This window comes from Anopheles stephensi, chromosome 3 (genome assembly GCF_013141755.1).
Source record: "Anopheles stephensi strain Indian chromosome 3, UCI_ANSTEP_V1.0, whole genome shotgun sequence".
NCBI lineage: Eukaryota > Metazoa > Arthropoda > Insecta > Diptera > Culicidae > Anopheles > Anopheles stephensi.
The window spans coordinates 63487847-63500002 of NC_050203.1; the positions used below are offsets into that span (position 1 = coordinate 63487847).

At 42.2% G+C, this 12156-nt stretch overlaps 1 protein-coding gene across 5 annotated transcripts in view; it reads right to left on the reverse strand.

Moving 5' to 3' along the window:
- LOC118511577 (CD166 antigen-like) overlaps window positions 1–12156 on the reverse strand; it is a 186478-nt gene that overhangs the window by 124352 nt on the left and 49970 nt on the right. The window contains exon 1 of one of the 5 annotated variants that reach the window (XM_036054826.1): window positions 408–427. The exons of the other annotated variants lie outside the window; for them this stretch is intronic. The gene's annotated coding sequence lies outside the window, so the exon portion shown is untranslated. Of the gene's footprint in view, window positions 1–407; window positions 428–12156 lie in introns of those variants that run through there. 5 annotated transcript variants of the gene reach the window in all.

Below are 12156 nucleotides of genomic sequence, written 5' to 3' on the forward strand. Positions count from 1 at the left end.
GCAGCCGATACGCAAGGGCGTACGGGTAAAAATAGCCTCACAGATAGGTTCGGTGGGTATGAGGGAGGCATCATGAACAAGGCTAAATTATGGCAACGTCCATAAAATAAACCATGGATTAAGTGTCGTGAAATACGGGACAAACAATGGTGCCTATGGCTTTCACCGCTCATGTGGCCTGGTTTTACGAACCTCTCAAACGCCATTTGGCCGTACCATTTTCGGGGGCAAGAAGTGGGCTTTGGTAGCGAGAACAGTACTTGACATTTTCAAGTCAGTTCGGTGAGAAATGCCAGATACAGTGACTGTAAAAAGGCGTACTTTACAAACAACATAAACTAGCTGCGCGTGTGTTGGGCAGAAAGGTAGTGAAGTTACTTTCGTTATAAAGATGTGGGCAACTTTACCATTGTGTGTAAAATGTGAAATGTCTTCTTTAGGCACACATTCCAGCAACAGCTGAGTGTGGCAGCAGGGGTTTTGGGGACTGAAAAAAATGGTGAAATGAGATGTTTTATTGATTATTGACTAACGAAATGGGTTTTCTATCGATCAATTATAGCCAAAGTTTTTAATTATGCAGACTTGTCAAATACAGGCACGTGACTCCTTTCAATCAAATCTTAAGACAAACAATTATTACAAACAAACATATTTTTAATAGGCATGTTCTGACTTCACAAGTTCTTCATCTTCTCATTGGTCTAATAACCTCTTATTGATACCGCGTAGTTGGAAAGTCGATCCTCACTACAGGGGAATGGCCCACATGGAATTTGAACCCCAGTCCTGCCGCCTGAAGACCGGTGCCGCTCTCGCATCTACAATTGGATCGCCTATAGCTTCGTGAGATATAAGCATCAATATTGTTTGAACTCCAAGCTTCGAATTTCATAGTAGCTCCTCAGTAACCGAGTAGCGCACTTCAGTAAGTCAAAATATTAAGAAATACGGCCGTTACTACGAGAAATAAAAAAAATCTAAATATGAACAGAAACTCCTGTAAGTCGATTTTTCGGGAACTCTGGAAAGATTAAGAAATTCTTTCGTCGAATCTACACGATCTTCATTGATTCTTTGACGATTTTAAGGTTTATTGCAGACAAGTTTCTATCCTGATTGGTTGAGTTTGAGAGCCCAGATAGTGCTTATGCATCTCCAGAACTTGATTATTTGGGAAGCAGTTTTTCCTCACGCGTCAACCAACTCATAACGCTCCTTGTTTTTCTTGTTAAAGATTACAACCGCGAAAGGTTTTGACCTCATTTCAATAAACTATTAACTCCAAAAACTTTTCATCTCTGCTCTTTATTCAAGAAGCGATCTATATTTTGATATATATTTTATTATGATAACAGTTGTGTTAGTCTGATAGAAATCATGGAGAGTGGGATCTCTCCAACAGTTTTTTTTCACCAAGTGTAACTATAGATACAGTTACAATATACAGTTTCAATAACTAATTAATCCAAACAACCGCTTAATGTCCGCGCGCTTAATTTAATGTTAATCCCTTTAAATTTCTTCTTATACTGCAAAAGCCTGCCGAGTGGTTCGCGAAATAATATTTTGTATACGACCCATTCTCGCGAGTCTAAATGAGTTTGACATTGCAAGGCTAATGCTACTAATGAAAAAAAAGACCTTATCAAATCATTATTCCCTACCAGCTGTTAGTGAACGATACAGCGCTACGACGAAAAAAAAACAGCCAAGCCAAATAACCGGTGCAAATTTAACCGGCCAAACTTTTGCCAAACCAACATCAGCTATCAGCACCCAACAAAGAGCAAACTACAAAACAACGTGCAACATTTCTGAGCAACATAATCGCTCTAATTAGTTCGGAACAGCCACTAAACTACTGTTCCTGGAGTGGACACACTCGCACACACCGTACCACCAGTGTGAGCGGTTTTTCACCACCGTAGTAGGTCCGTACCCGGAATGGTTCGTGGCACGTGTTAACTTTAAACCGCCAGAATGTGTATGTTCCTTGCTGGCGTACATGTCTTGAGTTTCCCTAACAGCTTTGGCGGTTTGGCTTTAATATTTCCCTACACACACACACACTTACGTAGCCTGATCGAGCGGTGGAGCTCGATGGGTAACTTTTTCCCAATTTCCTGCTTAAACTTTTGTCACCCGGAGTTGATTCCGATGGCATCCCGATATCGATGGAGAGAAAATTGCTTTTCCGTTTCCTGCTTTGGCTAGTAATAGGTCCCGCCTGTCTGCCACCGGTGCCTTACCCCCCACCTCCTGGAAGCTGGTTCAGTTTTGGGCAGGAATTCCCGGGGAAAAAAAGTTCTCCAGTGTTCTGAGCGCTACCCTTCCCCAACGGCAGGAATCTAGTCCATTGATCATGATCCAGTAGCGATTGAAAGAGGTCGGTGAGCGCTGCCGAAGAACGAAAACCAACTTTTGGAAACGATCCATAATGCAGTGGAATATGTTTCAAACATAGCGAGTAGGCATCTCAATGGCATTCGTATTTGAATGTTCGATCCATTCGCCAGAAACAGCTAAGAGCGGGATGCCGTGGATCGTGATAAGTTCTCCAGCACACACACACAAACCAATCATCAGAAGTTACAATTTTCTATTTGAGCTTTTCGAGCTTTTCACTTTATTGCGTAGGATCGTGCGAAAGTGTGTTTGTTTAAGAAGCTGCTGCTTACGTATGTGTGGTCAGAGGGGATGTTGCTGCGTAACACATTGCTGATTGGTTCCTGCTTCTAGGGAACCGTCTTCTCTTCCACCATTCTATTATTGTAGCGTGCCATTTTTATCAAACAATTCACGTACCACACACACACAGTTGGTAGAGGCCGTGGTGGAAGTCTTAAAAAACAAAAATCGTTTAAGAAACACGGACAAGCTACCCTACCGGCAAAACTTTCTCGCTTGATCGTTTAGAATGTCCACCCCCGGTCGATGTGCAGTTTAGAGAAAGTATCCAACCGGAAGGACAAGGACTGTGTTTATATGGAAACACCAAGCCGGACGTAACACAGAGCTCTATTTCGTCCTTATTCTTCGAGATTCTTCTCTAAGTCTACGCAAAAGTATTAAAGTAAACGACTCTTCAGCTGTTACAAGAACACCCTATGATTCATTCATATAAATGACAACTGATGTAATGTCTTGTCTGTATGCAGACAAGATCAATCCACACACACATACTCATCCACTCCTTAAAGTACATCAAAATGCGAAGGATTCCCGGTTAAGAACTTTCACGCCAGACACTTGCGCACACACATACCTGACCGGGCGGACTTTAACCCATTGAACCCCTAAGCGGCAAGGATCCGAAATGGATCCCGCACTCGGCAAATCGCACCCGAATCTAAAATCGCCCGGGCCGTACAGAAATCGCAATTCCAAATCCACCACCAACGTACGTACCGTCGTCCGGTCGGCCGGTCTCTCGCCGTCGTAGTTCGATGCGATTGCAATGCGAGATGGAATTCATACATATTTATCAACTAACATCATTAGCAGTAATCATTCCGTTTCGTCTGAACCGTTTCATCGAACCGTTTGCCCCACGGTCAACGCCGGCCAGTGCCAACAATCTCGGAATAGCATTTCGATATCCGATTGACTTTCGTTGTGCCCGACGTCCAAGGACACGCGTTGGACGTGTTTGGGGGTGTTAGGACTATTCGATTCACGGGGTGTTTTCTATGCGTTTTTTTGCACGCTCTCCCTCTCTTTTTCCCTCGTTTGGCTTGGGGACGCGTGTGTGGAGCGTTTTTGGGGGTGCGTTTCAGTCTGTCGGCCATATTTACTCACGTGTCCACCCGATACACCAGCATCGTGACCGGAAATTGCCACGTGTTTGGTATAGGGTGATGTGTGTAGCGAAGGGTTTGTATTGGGAGAATTAGATACCGTCCCTCCACATCTCATCCCACCCCCAGATTGGATTCCTCCCCGCACCTCCTTCTCACCTAGCCCAACCAGAATCAAAATCCAGACGATGACGGGGCTGATTGTGGAGGAAACGGGGCCAAATACCAGCTCGGAAGGCCTCGAAAGGAGCAGGTCAAATACTAGCGGCAGCAGCACCAATGTTTGTCCTCAAACAAAAGGTGAAGAATATGTTTGTCATGCCCGAAGCTTCTTGCCGGTGAGGACTTCAGTGTCCGGGTGAATACCTTCATTAGATTCAGGAACGTGGTTGTGTACGCGGTTTTCGATCCTACATTCCCCGGTTGTTTTTGGGCTCTCCGGTCGGTGAATATTATACACCGTGTTGCACGTGTCGCTCGCATGGAAAAGTATATCATCATGACACCCGCACATTATGTACGGTTCAATTGAATGGTTTGATCCTGATTGATTTCTCTACTCAATGGGAATACCTGATGAGTTGACCCGACGCGCAGGCAGGATGGCAAGCCCGCAAAGGCAAACAATTACTCCAGCATTGGCTAATAAATAAACGCGAAATGTTGCGGTATGCTGAAGCAACTGGACTTAAACATTTTTTCTAGCATTACGAATGCCGCAAGTCCTAGTCCAAGTGCTACCACTTTGATGTTCCTTCATCCTGTGCACACTCGCACCTCATGCACAAATGTTTATCCATCATCAGCTGATGATTAATTCAATTCGAAGTACGTTAAATAGAGTAGAAACAGGAAATGGTACGTTCCGCTTGTTTCAACTCTATTGTTAGTGTGGCTGGCTTTCGTGTTACCAGCGAGTGGAGAATGAAAAACTGGGGAAAGATTCCACAATATACTCACATCCGCAACTGAAAAGCTGTCATTTCAAACACACACACACACACACACACACACACACAGCTAAAAGGAGGAAGAAAAGAAAATCAATTTGGCAAATGGAATCAAATCACAGCCAGACATTCGCATTCTGTCCTGGTACCACATACTGCGCACCAAACAGAAAGTTCAACCTGCGACAGTGCATCTTGTGTCTTCTTGTCTTTTGCCAGAAAATGGCAATGGTACGGTAATGTCGTAAAGGAAGCGCTGGGCTAGTTCCGGCATTCCCCAAGCATATCGCCCGATCGTTCGATCCCGGGAAGCGGGATCGAATGGATTGAAAAGTTTTGCTTCAATCATCTTCCCCCCGGGAAGAAATAGTGAAACGGATTTACTTCCTAACTCACACTGACAAACGATCGTCGGGCTGACGCTTTTTTCCTCCATTACACGTCCGTTCGCTACGAGATTATCGAAGCAATCGTTCGGGATCATTCGTCTCCAAGGCTCATTTACAGGCAGAGCTTCGTCTTGGGGGTTTTTGTAAGCTTTCCAATGTGCGTGCGTCTGTGTGGCTGTGCTTTTAGTACATAGTTTCGTTTCATTCGGTACATAATCATTGTCACCGGTGCCCTTTTGTTTTTAGAAAACTTCCGACCGAATGGAGAATTCCTTTCCGATGTTCCGGATCGAAATGACCGCGTGGAAATGTTTTCTCCACAAATGGTTGAAAGTTTGCTCGCTCAGGTTCGCCTTGCGTCAGGAAAGTTAAATCTAATTTGCTAGATTTACACTTTTGATAAGCTACTGCATACATACATCCTTCGCTGTGAGTGTGTGTGTGTGTGTGTTTACAGTGAAGGTATGGTGGTCTCCGGAGGTCTCCTTTAAACTCCCAACAAGATCCCAATAATAATAAGCCCGGATAGAAACATTGAACAATTTCATTCACGGTAGAACTTTCTTTCCATTTGTGTTAGTGGTTGATAAAATCGGAAATAAAGTTCCGGTTGGCAAAGAAAATTTACAGCAGCAAGCATTATGAGTTGGACGAGAGGCGTTTTATCCAACTGAAACGAAATGGTAGGGGAAAATGGGTGAGTTGAAATTGAAAACAATCTCATTAAATTTGTTGCTCTTTTGTTCTTCCTATGCTATGAGAAGGAAGTTGAGAGATTGACTCGAGCGGTTTTGGAGACTTGAGAGGTATATACTATATGATTCAAGTGATGGAAGTAAAATAATGGTTATCTAGTTTTATGAAACTAGCGCTAGAATACTAGTTTTCTTAAAATACAAAAACACTGCAGCCTACCTTCACATCCAACCATTTTCTGAAGTAGACTCTTCCCATTACTTCCAGCAAACACTCATCTAACGTACCATCTTCTTCACTCAGCGCGTTCAAAGTTAGTGCGAAGACACCCTCAAACCATCGAGTGTTCGATTCACATAAACATACAAACCCTGGGATGTAAACCTTCCCAAAAGCTGGGTGCTGGTGCCGTGGATCCTTCGCACTTTGTTATCTGAGTAATTTATTCATAAACGTACAATGGTAGCGATAATGTGTTTGGCTCGCGTACATCGCTACCTATCGCTTTTCGTGCAAAGTCATACCGACACAGCCGCACGCTGGCTTGCCAATATCCATCCACCATTATGCCATAAACAATTCTACCGCCTTTTCCTCTGATTGAACCGTCTTCTCGGCGTAGCGATGCCGGGCACCAATTCGCGCCCAGAGCACGCCGAGATGGATGGGTTTTGGGGGGGGGAAGTAAATGAAGCGAGAAAAGAAAGTTATCCACCCGAACCTCCATCACCAACAAACAAACAAACGGCAACCAAAACCGTAAGGGAAAGGCAGGATTTCACACGCGAGATGTATACGTATGCACACGAGGGTATTATGCTGTCGGATCATTCAAGCCCACCAGTCGGCAGGATCGCGCCGAAACAATTCCCTCCGCGAAAGAGAGAGAGAGAGAGTGAGTGAGCGGACCGAGTGGGTATGATTTATTCAGAAAATATAGCACATAAGAACGAATTATCTTTATGTGGAATGATTGATTTTGACTTTTTTATTTGCTTTGAGGCCGCCTCACCGAACGCGCCATCGGTCCCAGTGCATCGGGTGCTGCTATTGAGATTTTCCATTTACAATTGGATGCTTTCGCTCCATCTTCTCTGCCGTTGCTGCTTTGCTTCCCGCCGTTGTGCGGGCCAGTTGATCGAGCGTATGATGCCCTAGCTGTGTTTTTGTTTCTGTGTCTGTGTATGTGGCTCGCTGTAAGTTTGAGGTTGTGCTCGACTAGAACACGATTCAGCACGGAAGTACCATTCATGCAATCCACCCGGAAAAACGAATCTTCTTCAATGGAATTCTAGCAAAAGCGTTACCGGTCCATTCGTTATGCGCTACCGAGGAAAATCAAATTGGACGTAAGATAATTCAATCCCTCGCGGGTAAGTCGGTAGCACGGCAGGCGAACGTTTGAATGCAAAAGCTTATCCATAAGGGATGGCAACAGATCGCTGTTCGGTGAAAATAATGATCGATTGTTTGGAAGCGTCCACTTGCTAGCCTTCGTTCAGTTTCATTAGCAATTCAGTATGGTTCGGGTTGTATAAACCGAATCAAACGGTTTCAATGCTGAATTAATCATCCAAAAACCAAATCCAATCTGTTGTCTACATTGTCACATCAATGTGGCATATAGCTTTGAAAGATATATTTCGTTTACAATCTTTCGATATTGTTGTTCAAACAAGCGTGTTCAAAAACGTTTACAAATCCAATAAACAGAAAAGACCTCCTCGCTCATAAATGCATTATTTGGAATGGAAAATCAACCTGACGTTTCTGATCATTTCATATTATTGAACTTGTAAGCCTCTAATAATTCACATCATTTAACATCAATGTTTCTTATTTGTTAACAACCAATACGCATCATCATGTTTGATGACAAACTGCCCGATCAATTCGATCTTAATGAATAAAGGCAAATATTTGGTATAAGTTTGTATGAAATTCCCAGCATGGTGCTGAATCCTCAGAGGATAAGATTCAATTTAATTCAGTTTTCATCGGAAGCTGTTTGCATCCGAATTGGTTCAAATGATAATGGGAGCTTTTTTTTTTATTCATGAAGAACGGCCTGGCCGTATTGCTATAATGGGAGCTTACCAACACAACATTTTTCATTCCTTGGATGGAGCCTGAATGGACTGAAACACTGACTTTTACATACATATTTACTCAACAACTCTTTCCGTTCAAACTAATTTAACATAGAACAAACACGGTATCTTGATCCAATATTGCCCTATTATTCAATATACCCATATTCAAAGTCGATTGTTTGAGAAAAACACTTGGAAACATTGATGGCAAACACAGTTGAGGGAAGGATATAACTGAAAAATAATTTTCATGAGCCGTGTGGAGGTATCGTAAAATTATAATTAAATTGTATAGGAACTTAAAAGAAGCTCTCTCCTTATAAAAATGATATAATGAATCTGTGAACTAGAAAATGATTGAAGCGACCGAAATGGCATATTTATCTGGGGGTATTAAAAATCTTCTGTCAGAAGTACGGATAATATTTTTCCATTCTGGTTAATATTTTTTGGATCCGGGAGAATTTTCTGTTACAGTTTTCCATGGAGATGTTCTTAGGTAATTATAAAATATAAGCAGTTCCTGCGAAGAAAATTGACACTTTGGTAGCTGAGGGTGAAGATAATTTACAGAAATCTAAAGAAGACGTACGTTTCTTCTTCTTCTAAGCCTAATGACCCTTAGGACATGTCTATTCCATTTCTGGCTTACTACACTTATTAATACCGCGTAGTTGGATAGTCAGCCCTCATTATGCGAGAACGGCCCAGATGGGATTTGAACTCCAGCCCTGTCGTTTGAAGACCAACCTCTACCTCTGGACCGTCAGTTCCTTAATTTGAAGTCCCAATCCCGATAATATTGTCCATTTAATTTGACAACGTTTATTTGGGACCTTTCCTTAAAAGATTAACAAGAAGTTTTTTTTACAAATTCAAATTTAGATAGAAAACTTAACCGTATTATGTTCCCAATTTTAAATACCACCATAAAATAAGCCACTTCCGCTCGCTAAAAACAGCCTAACAAAAATATCTTTGTTTTTCGTACCATTAATCACTGTGCGGGCCAACGGCCTGTTATACGGCCGTGATGTGGCTATAATTTTCGTTTCCTACCAGTTGAACAAAATTTATGTCACGGGCACAATTTACTGCCTACTGAAAATCATTTTTTGATCTTCCAAACACCACCGAGAAAGTCCACCAAGAGAACGAAAAGAGGGACACGCGTGAAAGCCAAACGCCGGTGCGTTTTGGTTTTTCGGTGCATAAGATTTGTGTAGCGCACCAGCATAAAACTGTTCCGAAATGCTGCACTGCTTGCAGCGACGAATAAAAATAACGATGCGCCCCCTGGTTTGTTATTTTATTGCAATTTCATTTTTATATTGTGCCCCAGTCAGCGTTTGTTTTTCGTGTTCGTGGTTCGTTTTGTTGTTTTCTGCTTTTCGCTTTTTCCAATTGCTCTAGCGACCATTTGCAACTTGAGTTCGAATATCAATTCATTTTGTGGCGGCCCACCGATCGGTGCGACTCCACTCCACAGTACCCTTGGCTGTAAACTGAGTACGCGCTTTCGCACACGGATTAATGCACTCGAGCATAAGTAACGGCCACTCAGTGCCGGAATCCATCAAATTTATTGCTGCTTTATCAGATTTCCCAGTGTGCCGGTATGTGTTTATTCTACGAACAAGTTCAAAAGGTCCATTTATAGGATATCATGTAAGCGTTTTGCGTTGGTCCACACATCAAACTCATATTGGATCACGGGAACTTTGGCAATTGATTTCGGTGTGTTTATGATGATTTTGGGCATGCGAATATAAGCTTCATTTTGCAATTTCAAATGTTGCAAATAAATAAGTTTTTTTTTTGCCTTTTTGTGGTAACTTTCTTGTTCCCAGAAACTACGCTCAACATTTGAAGTATGGTCCGTACAATGCAAAGAGCCATTTCGCTTAAACGCAGTACAAATGTCCCCTTTTCTCCAACAATACTTTTCGTTGTAATCATACCGTACCGGAGGGATTTCTCGAGAAACCGAATCACAAAAACCACGTTGTCCATCATTTCTCCACCAGGTTTGCTGGGTAGAAGAACAGCAGCAGCCTTGTCGGAACGAACCTGGGGAACGATTTTTGATCTGCGCTCCTACGTGCTCGGAATCGAGAGTGGTCCATTTTCGCTTTCCGGCCTAAATCTGTTTGTGCCTCAAGCACAACCATTTGATGAAGTGTGCGCCCTTTGCCTACCGAGGCCACGGTGGCGCTCGGTTTGTTGCGCTAGTTTGCACCTACCGGTGGCAAGACTTCATTGCCTTGGAATAAAAGTTTGCCCGCATCCTACACCCGTACGCCCACCGGTTGCCGTTTTGAGCAAACTTCTCCACCGCAGTGAAAGTGCCGGAAATCGGTTCATTCTTGTGGTTGATTTCACGGGTGAAGAGCTCCGTTAAGGATATGGCTCAAGGTTTATGATTCGTTCGTTTATAATTCATCCGTTGTCTGAGTTGGCGCTTATTTTTACCCCCTCGGTCTGACGTCCAGGTTGGCCGGAAACATTCCCTTAAACCGAACCTAATGTGAGGACTCGAAGCTGAAACACCAGTCTGTTGTGGCGTCTCAGCGCTCGTCGTTGATACCGAGTGCGAGTGCTGCGGTGAGCGTTCCCATATGGCAAATTCGTCATTTCTTTATTTAACCATCTAGCACTGTTTTCTTTTCCACCTTTTTTGTTTTTCAGTACGTGCACGTCCTAACGCTGCTGCCTGAATGAATCCACCGGCAGCATTTTTGATGCTTAGTATTCATCACCTTATCCGGGATGCGTGAAACAACAGCAGCAGGCAGCGTGTTGATCTTGCGGTGCAACCGATGGGACGATAAAACACTTAAGCTTTTTAGCATTTGACGCGTGCGTCCTTTTTATAAACGGCTGCTTCCGTGCAGGTGATAAGCCGCACGGTACGGTATTCCTTTACGCGGCTTTCGTTCGGCTGGAGCTCGTTAAGCGGTAGGAAAGTGTGACATTTTCAATTTCTGTCAGGTGAGTAAACAATTGAAAGAGATGTGCACGGAAACAATGAAGGAGTTTTTTGAGTCGTGCGAAATTTTTTTTTCTTGTCTCTTGTCCCACATCATCAATAGAACGTGACCAAAATTACGCTAATAAAATCTCACATTTTGTATCGCACGAAAACGTGTTTCAATTACGATTATGGCCGCGGAAGGCATAAAGGGGAAGGAATACGAGCACGTCATGGGCTAATTCAATTTGTCTTCTTTTTACCAATGCAAATTCATTGCCTTGTAGGGAATGTGTTGTTGAATAAATTATACAATGTTTTGAAAAATATTACCACACATCGCAGTGCAGGGTTTTCTACAGTATTTGCATTGTGTTTGGTTCTGTTGTTCTATACTTTCTCAAATAAGTTTGAAATTACCTAAAATGTTATAGAATGCTGATAATTTGTTATGGATTTTTTGAATTTTTTTAAGCATTTGACAGCCTTTAAAAATGTTCCTAATATTTTGAAATTTTATATTTACATATTTTGAGTTTCTGGACAGGCTTGTATCAGAGATTCAAGATTTATATATTTTTTGACGTTTTCATAGCTTCATCAAAATATGTATTAGTTTAAGTGGGATTTAATGTTGTTACATGAATAACCATTGGAAAATCAAACCTCTAGTTATTTCTTGCTGTATGTTAAGCTTCAATTAGATAATGGTTAAATAAAGGTTTAAAGATAAATCAAGACGATGTAAGAAATTGGAGCCCCTTTTTCTACTTTCTTTGCTTAACAAACTCTTAGGTCATGTCTGCCATTTATGGCTTACTAGACTTATTGATACAGCGTAGTTGGATAGTCAAGCCCTCAGTATGGGGGAACAGCCCAGTTGGGATTTGAGCCCCAGTCGTGCCGTTTGAAGATCGGCGCCGCTTTCACAGTCTACTATCGGGCCGCCCAAGCCCAAATAGGAGCTTAAACAGTTTACTTCAAAAATACTGTAAAAATTAATACTTATAAGTACCAACTCTAATTCGGAGATCATGAAGATGTTCAAAACCAAGCATGAAATCATCATTACATTACTGTGGTTTTCTGTTTTTTTTAAATAAATTTGTTAAAAACATCGATTGAATCCTTTTTTTCCTTTCTTTTCTGTTTACTTTTGTACGAATATTTGAAAACTTCTGGAAAGACGTTGGGAAGATTTGAAAATTCATCACGTTACCACATTTAAATATTTTTGATTTTGGTTTGAAAACATTT